Below are 14,588 nucleotides of genomic sequence, written 5' to 3' on the forward strand. Positions count from 1 at the left end.
GTTTGTATACAGCAGATCATTCTTTCATACCATACTTTCCTATCACAATAGCCAAAAACATTTTAGCTTTTCATATGGCATCGCCAGACATCACCTAAATATTTCTGTATCTATATTAAAAGCAAGAAAATGATAAAAAGATATAACCTTAGACAAAAAACTACCATTCTCCTACAGAGGGTATTTGGAATTTTGTTATCATCCAATTAATTTTTAATGGTCCCCTACCTCATGAAGAAATATTTCTCTTATTCAAATGCAAAAATAAACATTATATATATTATATATATTTTATATCACAAACTTTCCAATTGATGATTCCCAAAACCTAAGTGTTTTAAACTACCAACATTTTTATGAAAACTTGACAGATTTCCGCCACCAAAGTACTCTTTAAATTAATTAATGAAACAGATCGAATGTTTCTAATTTGTAGACCCATTAACAGTAAAAGAAAAACACAGAGTTCAACTGAAGTGCTGTCAATACCTTTATATCATTAATTCATTAATCATGCTTGTAATCTTAACAACCAGGATCCTCTCCCACTTTAATTAATCAGAAATATTAAAGATTGCAGGCTGCTAGACAGAGAGAACATTGAAATCCCAGACAATTAATAATGCATCCTTAATGATATCATTTTGCCAATCAATTCAATATATGCTACATCATTATTCTTGGAGAAGTATCAGTGTGTTGTACAAGGTGTTCTTAAAGAAGTACAAGATTAACAAAAGGGCTGCCATTACTAACGGGAACTGTATTGAAAGCAGGGGGTTTAATGAGGAAACAAGTGTCATATAAAATTTCCAACAATTTAAATTATTTTTAGTAACTTTCTTTATTGTATTGTTCATTGTTGATATAATATGACAGAGGCCTAACCCAGGTATAGACAAAGAAATTAATATAAAAAATGGATATTTTAGTGAAAAAAGTAATAGACAAATTTTACTTGAGTTGTGTGTCCACTTATGAGTCCTGTTACATAATTAATCACATTTGTCTTCTTTTAGCTTCAACCCAGTGAACACTTAATTGTTTTTTTATTTTGGAGCAGGTGACAGTATTCTTACCACTTAATAATTAGTTCATGCTTGCAAACAGGAAAATAAAAAGAATTAAGACAAATTAAGACAAGGAAAAGCTCATAACTGCATCACTGAGTCCAATCGAACTAATTCTGTAGTAATTCTAATATTTACTTAAAGCTCTGCTTTTCCAAAGTTAAGAGTTACTGATCAATCTTATTTTTGCTATGAAAGGACCACATTAAGTTTCTTCCCTGATGCTGAAGTCTCAAGACTGCCCACCTGTTTATTATGAACAAATCTCTTAATCCACTGCTAATCTGTTAATCAGCAACCCTATAAATCCTTTGTTCTCACCTTTAATTGACATTGAATTTTTTGTCATTAACCACATATATGCCATGTTTATATATTCTTTTATTGAATCTAATGGGCCATTTTTATACACTTTTTACTGAAAAAACTATAAAAGTTCATCAATTAGACACACAAACATTATTTTGTCATCATCCAAACTGAAAAAATAAGATGCACATAAAAGCAACAAGAGAATATACAGTGATATGAATGAGACAAATTTTGTAATGACGGAAGAAATGGAAGCTACCTAAGTGAATCATATCTGACTTCGTCTTGGTACTCCATTCCAGTAACTTCATGGTCTGTCTCCCCTATGGGTAAAAAAGTATTGACTGCGCACAGATTCTTAAACCTAAGAAAATGCACCAGATTCAATTACTTGGAAGTCAGCCTTCCAATATCCAGGCAAGGGTAATTGCTGACTTAATTAAACAGAAAACAGGGAGACTGAAGTCATGGAATATTGAATATTTCATTTCCTGTGGATAAGACTGTGATTAGTCTTGAAAGTCATGCAAGGATTAGTCCCTCATTACCAAATCTATGCCTTGCCTCATGCATTGAATATGACCACAGGAGCCACCACTGGGCAGGGGCCGGGGGGGGGGGGGGGGGGGAGAGAGAGAGTGATAAAAAAAAACAACTGCTTAACCACAGTTGTGTAGCTAGGGTACACCATGGGCAGATCATACATATAATATGAGATGGAAATGTGACAGGGGCCCTAAAGGGAAATCATATACATATGAAAAATATGAGTTATGAATCTGACAGAGGCCTTGAAGGGGGCACAAATTTTATCACATTTACCATTCTTAAAATTGTCTTATTGCACTGTAAATGTGAAGGGATAAAACTGCAAAATGGAGCTTCTAAAGGCAGTACATGGTCCAAAAGTGAAAAACATATCACAACTAATGGTGTGCAGAGTACCTAAATATAAATGACACAAATAAATTTTTATTGAAATCATAAATTGTGAACAACTTATACAGTCCAATGCGTGTTACTGATATGATAAATAGAAAAACCATATTTCATTAAAAATGATAAAAAAGATTTTAAAAGATTTTATTAAAAATTCTGTACTACATAAAAGCAAAATAATATTAAAACAGTTTTTATTTTGGCGAACTCTATATTTCTTACACATCTTCAGCATTGCTGTTTGACCTTCTTCATATGATCTCTTTTACAAAAACAAAAAGAAATGTGCAACCTATTTAACAATATGTGAAACACACATAAATTACATAAAAGAACACCAAAGTAAACTGCTGATTTAATCAAGGCCCAATTCCACTCCTTTTACATCAGCACTACCCTTGCTGGGAAGGAAAACAACATAACTGTGAAAAGCTGTGATTGTTCAAGATTTTGCATGAGTTTTATATTACACACCTGTCTGGCAAAGGTATGAAATTTGTCATGGAGACTGCCAAGACTGCTAAGTCAGTTGGTTTCTTATGGAGCACGCAAAATTCGCGTAACTGGATTTTGAATCTTGCCTCAGGACAGCCGTTGTTTTGCACTGTTCTTAATCTACTCAGATTAGAAGTACAAAAAGAGAAAAAGACAGCAAAAAAATATGAAGATTGCATAACAATCCTCAGATGTTTCCTGGCATGGTGTTCCATGCATTCCATTCCACCATTCATAGTGAAAGAAAAAAAAATCTGGCACATGACATCGAGAAAGGCAACTTAAGCAAGGCAGTAGTGAAATTATTCCTTCCCTTATTATACATTTTTTATTATGATAATTTAGGAACAAAAGACTCAAACCGTTATCATGCTAATTTCAGTTTTAAAAAACTAACTAGAATAATTCAACTAACAAGTTTTTAAAGATTTAAGCACAATGGCACATTATTTTAACTCTTCCCTTTTTAAACTGACAGCGCAATAAAAAGATATGATAGATGGTGATTATAGACAACATAATCAGTGGCAAACTACTTTGAACCTCTAATAACCATACTTTAACTTAATTTGCACTTTCCAAAACTGATGTGAACAATTTTCTATTTCCTTCTTCTGCAGTGCTCAGTTTCTTTGCAAGAACTTCAAGCATGTAATAACATCATAAAATCAATACAATAATCCTCTATAATGAAACTAATAAAAAGTTATACATGAAAGTCCCACAGAAAAAAAGCATAAAAACAATATTATCCAGAACTTGACAATCTTGGACCTCTGAGACTTGCAAAAGAACAGGTACTAGGTTATCCAAAGGCACACAATCAATACGGTGGAACTAATCTACATTCTGGGAAATCACGTGGGACAGGATATATTCTGTGAAAGAGAAAAAGGTGACAAAAGGGTCAGAGAGAGGCTGAAAAATCTCCATGCACACTTTACAAGGTCCTATCCGGATTTTTTTCATACTATTTTGTTGAATTCTGTCCCCTGGGATGTTTTTATTTGCTTAAAACCAAAGATATAGAATGTTGCTTCCCCTTGTACAGAGGTATGGTTGGTGGAAGTCTTCCAAATAGCACAACACTGGGAGAATGAAGGGTATATGCTGGGGGAGGAGAGGAGGGGGGAGGGGAAGAATACAGTAGCACTTGGGGGATGGGAAGTGAGACACATGCCCGAAAAGAGAGCCAAGTGGGTTAGCACGTGTGTGTGTATGTGTGTGTGTGCATGCATTCGTGCCTGTGTGTGTGGGGGTGGGGGGGGGGGGGTGGGGGGGTGGCAGGGTTCACTGCAATTTAAAATTAAAACTGCTTTATTTTATGTTTACTATATATGTTACGTAAAATCCTCTGTAACTCATTACAAACAAACACTAAGATGCAAATGAATGAAACATGTGGTTTGAAGCAAAAATAATTGATTGCAAGTATAATTTTTCTTTTTGACAGAGAAAATGTCTCTCGAAATGGCACAGGTAACAGTTCTTTTAAAAGAAAAATAAATCAAGTATGTTACTGATAAGTACTTTACAACTTACATAAAAATCTGATTTTAGATTTCACCAGAGTATTATAAAATGAAGAGATTGTGATGACTGTCAGTCAAGAAAACATAGACAGTGAAACTGACACATATACAGACGTTAAACACAAAAACTGAAAATTTTAAGTCAGTGGAGTGAAGGTAAGTTTTTTATTGACATTTTTTCAGCATTTTCATGTCAACACCAGGTACAGAGTATTGAAAAAAAAAGTAATATTTATTAAATGGGGGTTTATATGTTTAATTCATTGTGTTAAAAAATACAAAAAAATTGTTTACCTATGTGTCTACATATAAAAATGATCCAGAAAATGCATCTGGATACAATGTTTGAAAGATATGGATAAGATTAAACTAACATATTTCATTTTGAAAAACAAAGCAAAAATCTGATCAAAATATTATGGCGTGCCTTGAGCCAATTTGGCTTCCTTTAAATTTAAATACATTGCTACTTGCCTAATATAGACACTAAATTGCTAAACAAAGGTATTTATCTACTATAATGAAAGAAGCCAAAAATGCCAATAAAATTCTCAGAAATCTCATTACAACAAAAAGGCACAACAGACCACCTAGCACTCCCTGAAACAAACTGGAGGTCTATAATATTCAGCAATCCAATTAAACAATTATGTGAGAAAACTGAAAACTTCACCTCAAAATCCTACTGAAATTACAATTGATTTTTAGCCAGTGAAAAGAGAAATAATGGTCCTAAATGGTTGTCCCTTCCATCCTTAATAGTGAAAAAGATAAAATATTTTAGAAAAAAATACCTGATGCCCCTCCTAGAAAAGATACGTAACTAAACGATTAATGCTCATACGTAAAAACTGTAACAATTAAGATGTCACAATACATCATACTTCAAATGAAACTTGGTCTGCTGGGAGTGGTGCTGTCATGCTATGGAACACATTCAGGCTTAACATTTCTCAATCTAGTTTCAATAAGAACTCTGGTCTCCAGACATAAAATGAAAAAAGGAAAAAAATTCTTTAAATGTTTTAATCAGGCTCTGTACAAAAGTTAACTGGAGAATAAACATATCTGATTAACCTTTGCATGTGTTTTCGATGATTGAATTGAACCAAAAATAACTCCACGGCCATTTTTTTCTTGCTGTTGTTGTGTTCTATATTTCTACATTTGCAATCTGAATGTGCTAATGAAATAACTTGATTTTTCCTAGAATATATGCAAAGAAAATGTTTAAACTTTGCCCTTAGAAAACCTACAACTAGAGGAAAACACCCATGCAATATGAATCCCTCTCAGGGCTCACTGTCTGGTTTCAGGGACAAAAAAATTTTTTGCACACTATTGCTTTTTCTAGCTTAAAAATGCCAAATAGTCCATAAGTTTTCTAAGGACTGACTCAGGCAATGTAAATCCTTTTTGTTAAGTTCAACCGTTTTGAGACAAGTTTTGATTTTAGGTTTTGAATGTATTCCCAATCCCAACTGGAATGAATATATCCAAGTCAGAAAAAGGAGAATACTGTACTTTTGCTTTAATTTAATCAAGGAAGAAAAACTGACTGCTGAATCAATAGATTGATTTTGGTTACCTAAATACATTTTTAAGGTGCATATTTTTAATCATGTAAACATGACACAATGGCAGATCTGATGACTGGTCATTGTTTCAAAACTTAAGAGTCCGTCCCTAGGGGGAAACTAGGGTCAAATCTTTGGAATTTGTAGAAAGATTTTGTTTCCACTTCTTAAACTTAAAAAGCTGTTAGCTGTGTCTGCATGTCAGATTCTGTTGAATAACTGACAATTTCTTCATGCCAAAGTACTCTTTAACAGTTCTCCAATAACATAATTTTCCAGTTTTAACTATTTCAAAAAGCTAATATGAAATGATACTCTATAATCTTGGTGAAATGCTTCACTTAAACTCGAGAATATATTTAAGTGTACAGTGATTAGCATAAAATATAAATTCTTTTGCTAAATGTTTTTTTTTCATGCTAAATTACTTCAACTAAGGAACTGAGCTTCTAACTTGATGTAATGCCAAGGTTTCAGAAATTGACTGCTAAAAAGTACAGCAAGCTTAAACATGGAAAGCACTTAAAAAAAGCATAGATTGAATACAGCATATTAGAAGAGAAATTAGATTTTCTAGATATCTTTTATCATAGTGCACATGTATCAACATGGCCCTCAGGGAAAAAGCTATCATCTTGCCCAATGTGGTAGTTTGTCAATGCCTCTACTTCAGGCTGCGATCTTTGCAATGCATCTTTACTGTCATCACATTTTATGTCACTTCTCCTCAAATACAATTTAGGAAATTATTGAAAATTGAATCCATTGCTTCAGCAGAAAAAAAAAATTCCAGAAAAATAGCATGCAATAGATCCATTGCAATTCTGCATCAATCTCTGGTCATCAGAATTAGATTTAGCTCAAGTGGTCTCCAGGGACACTTCTAACTTGTCAGAAAACGGCTTTTTATTGATAGATGACAGACTACCCATGATCATCAGTACAGGACAAAATGTGTAATGAAAATAAATGTGTAGCTGATCTGGTGTTGAACTTTCCTTAATTTAAAGGGCTTTTTCAACATTTGTCTTGGATTTCCTCTCGCTGATTTTTGATTTGCGCTGTCTGAAATACAGCAGACAGATGTGATGTCATAATTTGATTTTGGTTTCAACCCCTACTCTGAAAGCTGTTTGGAGTTTAAGCTATGTTGTTGAATCTGAGGGCATTTTACAATTACTCTCCTGGGGCAGACAGAATGAGGTAAAGGCCTGCCAAAGCCACAGCCAAAGGAAAAAAAAATATCACTCCATTTTTAGTGAAGGTAATCTACTTTCAATCCACATATCATACATTTGAGACCATGTCCCTGATGATAGTAAAGGTGCGGCACTTGGGACTACAAACAAATATCATGCTTAAAACATTTTCCCACTCCACGCAATATGCTTTTAAGTAAATGGCTTTATATTCTTTCAACATGCAAAAAACTATAATAACAGCCACTTGAAGTAAGGATAAAATACACATATTTGTGGACATTAAAAATAGATTCTTGTCCTTCTGGAACAAAAAGGATGTATCTAGCTTGCTGCCTTTATACCTCTCCACTGATAAAGATGAGGACATAACATGTTGCTTTTGAAGGAAAGAAAAAAGCATTCACAAAATGTTTTATTTCTTCTGTTTTGTTAGGCCACTCATGTTGGATGTTTGGTATTAAAGATTGTAAATCAGTTGCTAAATAATAATCACTAAAACCTGAAAATCAATTCTGTGGAAATTGTGTCATACAAACAATAACTGTTGGAGGATAAACACTCATTGAAAAAAACAACAACAAAATTTCTAAACGACAAATCATCCAAATATATATATATACATATCTTTTCACTGATAAATTGGGATGCAACCCTTTATATGTAGCATAGACATTCCTTTAGCAGATCTACTTTTTATTGATTCTACAATATCTTTCACTTATCTGCAGATGACTTACATCTATGTAAACATGAATAACCTTTTCATGCTCCTCCACATGTGGCGACACAGCCTATGAACATGCACCACAATTCATTTTTCTTCCTATAAGCCTATACTAAAAATGACACAAAATCCTTGAGGTTAATATTTCTATTTTTTACCACGAAAAATGTCACCACTTTTTAAATAAATATATTTTCAGTACTACATAGTCACCCCTTATAAGTTTAGGGATGGAAATTAAAGACCTTAAGTAATGAAGAAACATGAGCCTTATTCCCCACCCCTTTCCCCTTTGGTGTGATCAAGCAGCATAAAACTTCTATCTGTGTAAATCCTGATTAAGAAGTAGTCTGGGAGCAATTTCATACATGCCTCATTGATTCACCTACACGCAAGACTTCATTTCTGATGTGACAAATTGAATATATGTCCACATGTGAAAAGGATTGGCATGTCATGCTTTTTCAGGTTCAGAAAATATGACAAAATATCTTTAAAAAACGAAACCATTCTAGCCGCTGGGATCAAAACAACAGCATTCTCTATTATATAGTCTGTTCTGTTTTCTAACTTTTATCAAACATCATATCTATATTTGTGTTGAGACCACCAAACAATCTGTGACAATATCTGTGTGTGTGTATATACATAAGCACTAGAAAGTTAAAGTTATTTTTCTTTGATATATTTTCTTAAGATCTGCATTCTGGAATATACCGATATGACTTATCTAATCTGGTGACAGTTAATATCAATATTCAGTTTTATTTACTAGGTTAATTCCCTCACAAGATAATCAGTAATGTCAGACATGGTGTGAAGTACTGTAGATGGTACTTGATGCTTAAAATCTTTGACTTCACATGAAAAATAAGTAATCTTTCTGATGCTTTAATCCAATGTATTGCCTGAAATCTGTAATTTAGAAACAGTTTCTCTTGTTGTTCCTTCCTATTATACAGGTGCTACAAAGACAATTCACTACATTTTCCACACAATAAAAACTCACGTTTAACTAGAAAGAAATTTTCATTTTTATGAAAAGCAAACGGAAGTGGCCATATACATATGTTTATTTGTATTCAATGTCCTTGATGCTTAGTTTTACTGAATGATACAGTGAAATGTCACTGTAGGCAAGTGGGTATGCAGTAATCACGGATCTTCTCTCTCAGACAAGGTTCTATTTTTGGTACTTCCCTCATCCCTCTATGACAGGAAAGGTGACAAACATCTAGGGTAATGGATTCCAATATGTCGCATATTACCACCTGGTTACCATAGCAACAAACCAATATCAAAACGAGGAATATCTGAAAACTGATCAACTATGTGTGCCTTTGTGCAGGTTTCTCCATTTTAAACACAATAAAAATTGGTTGGTATAAAATACTCTTTGTCAAATAAAGTCCCTTTCCTTGCAGAGATCAATATACATTGCTTTTTATCTTTTTTCACTCTTTTGTTTTTAAAAGCACCAACACAAGTGCTTGATTTTTTTTATTTCACTTCAAATATCTTTCTTAATTGGCCCTTTTTGTGTAAATTTTGTAGGGATGGAAAGTTGATATCCTTGATTGTATTCAGCTGAAAAAAGTGCACTTCTGTTTACTTCCCCTATGGTCAGGACAAAATGCATGTGTGCAGAGTGTGAAAATGATCAGTTTTTTTTTTTTTTTTTTTTTTTGCTGTAATGAAAATTTAACATGACCCAGATGGCTAACCTCTTGAAAACACAACAAGAAACATTTGTGAAAGCCAAAATTAAGCTAATTTTCAAATTTTACATCATCAATGGGACCACACAAAGACACATTGGCCTTGTCTTCCGAACTAGTTGTTCTCCAACTGATTTTAAAACATGCCTTCTAAACCAAAACAAAGTATTTTTTATATTAAATACTGATGAAAAGATAATATTTGCCATGCCAATTTTTAAATAAAAAAGTAGGTTTATACATGTACATGTAACTATTTCATTTTCTCCTGCAGGTTTTTATCATATATGTTGTTAACTCTTCAATGCTGACCAGATGACAAACATAAATGCATAGCAAATCAACAGAAAAAGATGAAGTCATTAAAGCTGCATGGCTTTATTAAATTAAACTTGAAGGGCTTATTTACTCACTTTTAAGTTTTCACTTTTAAAATTAAAAAATTTTATGAATGTTGTGTAAAATGTGGGCTGTAAAATGGAACAAGAGTTTGCCACATGTACAAATATCACTCTCGCTGGATGTACAGCACTTGAATCAAAGCAACACGGGAGAAAAAAAAGAAAACCTATTGAATGCAATCACTTCGATACTTACCAAACCAAATTACAACACTACCTTTTCGTCTAGAAAATTACAAGGCTCTCCAATGCCCTAGTAAAACACCATTTCCATTTCACTAATGAGTCGGCAATCCTAGACATAGATATTATTAATATCATTATTTCATGGCAAATCTGTAGCCTAGATCTGACTCGCAGTAGTAGCATACAGTCTTCTTGTATCATTCTTTACAAAGTTATAATATGCCTAAATCATTTCACATTCCCAAAATAACTTCAAGGTTTCATATTAAAATATAAAAGTGATTGAAATTACTGAAAATATAAATTAAACAAGACAGTTAATTTTCTATATCTTTAAAAGGTAATCCATAGCAGGAAGTGTCGGTCTACAGCAATTCTGATCTTCTTTTCAGCTTCAGAAATAAATTATGCCTCACATTTTGAAGACTAAAATTGAAAAGTACAAAAAGAAAAAAAGACATACTAAATCACAAATGTTGTTTTTGTACTTAGTAAAAAATATTGCATAGGAATACATATAAATGCATCACAATTATGAATATCTAAGTACTGATTCTAAATTGGCATATAATACACATGTAGGTCTCCTATAAAAAATAATGAATTGGCAATGTAAGACTGCGAGGTATTCTCTGAAAAAAAGAATTCTTGATATTATAGGCAGAAGAGATTGGCTAGCAGTTAGAACACTTGAGCAAAGAAGAGATACACCTCTTAAAAGCATAATTACAGGGAAATCTTACATGAAACTCTCCCATTAAGGTATAAAGAGAGCATAAATGAGAGATATTCCAAGGTTTGAATTGCACTTTGTGGTAAATATTTCATAATGGAATACTGTTTGAATAGCTTTAATTGCGGTAGGTGAGACAAGAAGCATGTGCAAGGGTGGTATTGATTGCTGTTATTGACAAAAAGACTAGATAATTGTGGCATTATATGTTCATTACATATCCATCTGAGACATACCAGAGGCTGTGGAAAAACTTCAAAAAATGTTACAAGTAAGGCTGCATTTCTATGTTCAAGCCTTCAGAATAATTGAACTTTCATATACAATGTTCAAATTTTTTTTTGAAAAAAAAAAAAAAGAAAAAAGAAAATATTAACAGCAAAGTGGGTTTCATTGCAGCAATTGTATGATACTCAGGTACTTATATTGACTGCTCCTAACTTTAAGTACTTGGGTAAAATCGAAAAAACTTTGTGGTCCATGATGTTGTTCATGTTGCTTTGCGAGGGGACATGTCAAACAATTAATTTAGCTGATTACATTGACTGCACCTTAACGAGAATCCTTGCTGAGATAGATCAATCCTACTAGTACGAAAACTTATATTCTGAACACAGCCTAAGACTCAATTTGATAAGTCAAGCAATATCACACGGTGCTGAAATTTTATAAGTGTCACACAGTAATGGTCATTAGTGAAATGAAGCAGCTCATGATCAAATGACATTCATATTAAAAGGAAAAATTGGAAGTCTAGACCAAAAACATGTCAAACATAATTTCCATCAAAATTTGACCTTGTCGCCATCTCAGTAGCCAGAGTTTGTCATCCTTCAATGCATGCATTTCACCTTTCTGTTGCCACACAGAAAAAAAAATGCAGTCTGAAATTACTGATCGAGAGAAAGAAATTATTTATATAGCCTTCTTAATGTAATAAAAAATATATAATCTAGCTATAGTAACTGGCTTGTCTTTCAAGGGTATGGTAAAACAAGATGTGACACTGTGACATCAATCACACATAAATACCATAATTCTGAGGATTATGTCACTGGGAAATCCAGATAGGGTGCAGAGAGAGTCATGCAAGGACAAAAATATATACTTCTCGTCACACAGAAAATATGAAACAGCTTGACAATGCAACTTTATGGATGGTACATAGATGAAAAATTAATATTTGATTTTGTCTTGTGTCCCTTGTTATATGGTTGTCCTTTTTGTGGACGGGGGGGGGGGGGGGGGGGGGGGGGGGGGGGGGGGGGGGGGGGGACACATCACAAGCTATAGGGGAGGACTCCTGCTACACTAGCAGTGTCCCCTGGGTTCCAACATTGGATGTTACTCAGTTCTTCATGAAAGGTCATTCTGTTTTAATTTAAATTATGCCTATGGTATGTACTGTACTAGTTTAGGATCTAATGTATGGATTAGTTATCCTGTTTCTGAATAATACATGAATTAAGATTGAAAGAAACATTTACCATGGAAACACAGGCATCTCAAACATATATCAGTAGTGAAAAAAAATGTCACCCAGATTTGTATTTGTCTTTTAGAAAAACCCACCATTTACTTACTATAGTAGTGTAATTAATATATCGGTATACACAAATACACAAGCACGCACTAAACTGTTGCAATTACTCATTTTTGACATAAGCTGTGTTATACGAAATGTATGTTTGAAACCAATATGAGGCTATCACAAAGGCACATACCATATCATTATGATAATGTCTTCAATTACTCATAAAAAAGTGCTAATACTAAGTGCTATGCAGCATGCAAGCAACATAATTAGACATGTGGGGTGTAAATGAAACCTTGCTTCTAGCTCACTTAAAGGCAGTAGACAATTTCTTAAGAGGATGATAATTTGTAAAGAATCATGCCTGCGGCTGTAAAATGCAGATTTCATTAATTATAATTAAAACCATGTATTAATCTGTACTAATGTCAGAATCAAAACCCGAGAGTCATATATGCACATCTGTACTAATTCTGCACGAACATCAAAGAGTATGAAGTACAACAATTTATGTATATGACCACTTGCAAGTAAAGAATAAAAATTAAATTTGGTATATCCAGACTGGACACTTAGTGAAAATATAAAATTTAAAGGGAAATCTGTTCTATGGGACTTTTCTTGTCAAAATGAAGATCTCGAAGAGTTCTTAACCCCTAAATTTCATTCTTTATTGATTGAAACAACATCTGAATAAACACTTATTCTTTGTTCACAGAATAAATTAAGAATATTTGAATAAGAAATCCGACCCTGCTATACTTCATTGTTGATATCTATTTTACAATCTTCAAAATAGCGTCATATTGCATGTCTAAATGCAGTCCTAGCTGCTGCATGACTGCACAATTTTGCTCAATCTAAAACTATAAATGCATAGTTAAAAAAATTATTTTACATAACAGCCAAGTTGATGTACAGTAACATATGCACCGTAACAGTTTAACAAAGAACATATTACAATAATAATAATAATAATAATAATAATAATAATAATAATATATTGAACTAAAATTATATAATGTCACATTTGCCACCTTTGGACACTACAAAAATAATACAAATGATATAAACAATAATTAATTAGATAACCTATATAATTATTTATCTACATGTATGACAGCAAAAAAAAAAAAAAAAAAAAAAAAAAAACATTCATATCGTTTTACTACTGAATTCACAGAATGGTCAGCGTGAGAACATAGAAGTAGAGAAATGGTGAGAACAAGAGCAAAATCGCGCAATTTGATAAGTGGAGAAGATGATCATGTCTCAACTAACACAATTGCACAGAATTTTCACTGTTGCTGCTGCTCTCTGCTTGCCCCCCTTCTTACTTCGAGTCCTTCTTAATAACCGTGTTCTCAGACAGCACCTCTATGCCTGTTACTTGTGACATTGCACCAACTCATCATTCATCATTTAGAGCCTATAGTGTTCCACTGTTGGACAAAGGCCTCAGCATGCTTTTTCCATTGTTTCCTATCCAGAGCTTCAGATTTCCAGTTTGGCCAAGGTTTCTTCTTCCAAGACTTCCAGTAGTCATCTAATTCATCCCTCCATCGTTTGACCGGCTTTCCTCTTTTTGCACCAACTATAGATCTACATCTCTAGACATTTCACTGGTAAAAGTAGTCTCGCGACAAACACAGCAAACATTTGACTTGAACTTGAAGCTTGTAGATCTAAGACTTTCATGCACGTACCTCGATTGAAAAAAATTACTCTTGAATGGAGCTTTTTAAAATAAAGATATTTTATTTGTTCAAATCTATAAAGTATTATCTAAATAAAGAACTACAATAGCACAGAATGCTTGCAACCTAGTCAGCGTTTCACACATTTGTTGACAAAATTAGGTTTAAGCTATTACGCATGCGCGTTAATTTTCAAAACGAGACTTGTCGCACGGTTTGAAGAAGGAAACGGAGGGAGCGAATATAATAAAACTGACCAGGTAACATGCAAAATTACTTACTGTTTCCGATAGCTATTTTACATTGTCATGAACCTTCTTTCAGTTGTTGTGATTGTGTACCTGTTTGTATTTTTTGAAAGTGAATGCTGATACACGTCTCTACGCTAAATCAGGATCTGACTACTGTAGGCGGATTCTTATTCTAGTATTCGTTCTCTGGTCCGACCACTGGTGTTGACAAATTGAT

Source organism: Lingula anatina, chromosome 2 (assembly GCF_051362555.1).
Source record: "Lingula anatina isolate TDL-2025a chromosome 2, LinAna3.0, whole genome shotgun sequence".
Taxonomy (NCBI): Eukaryota; Metazoa; Brachiopoda; class Lingulata; order Lingulida; family Lingulidae; genus Lingula; species Lingula anatina.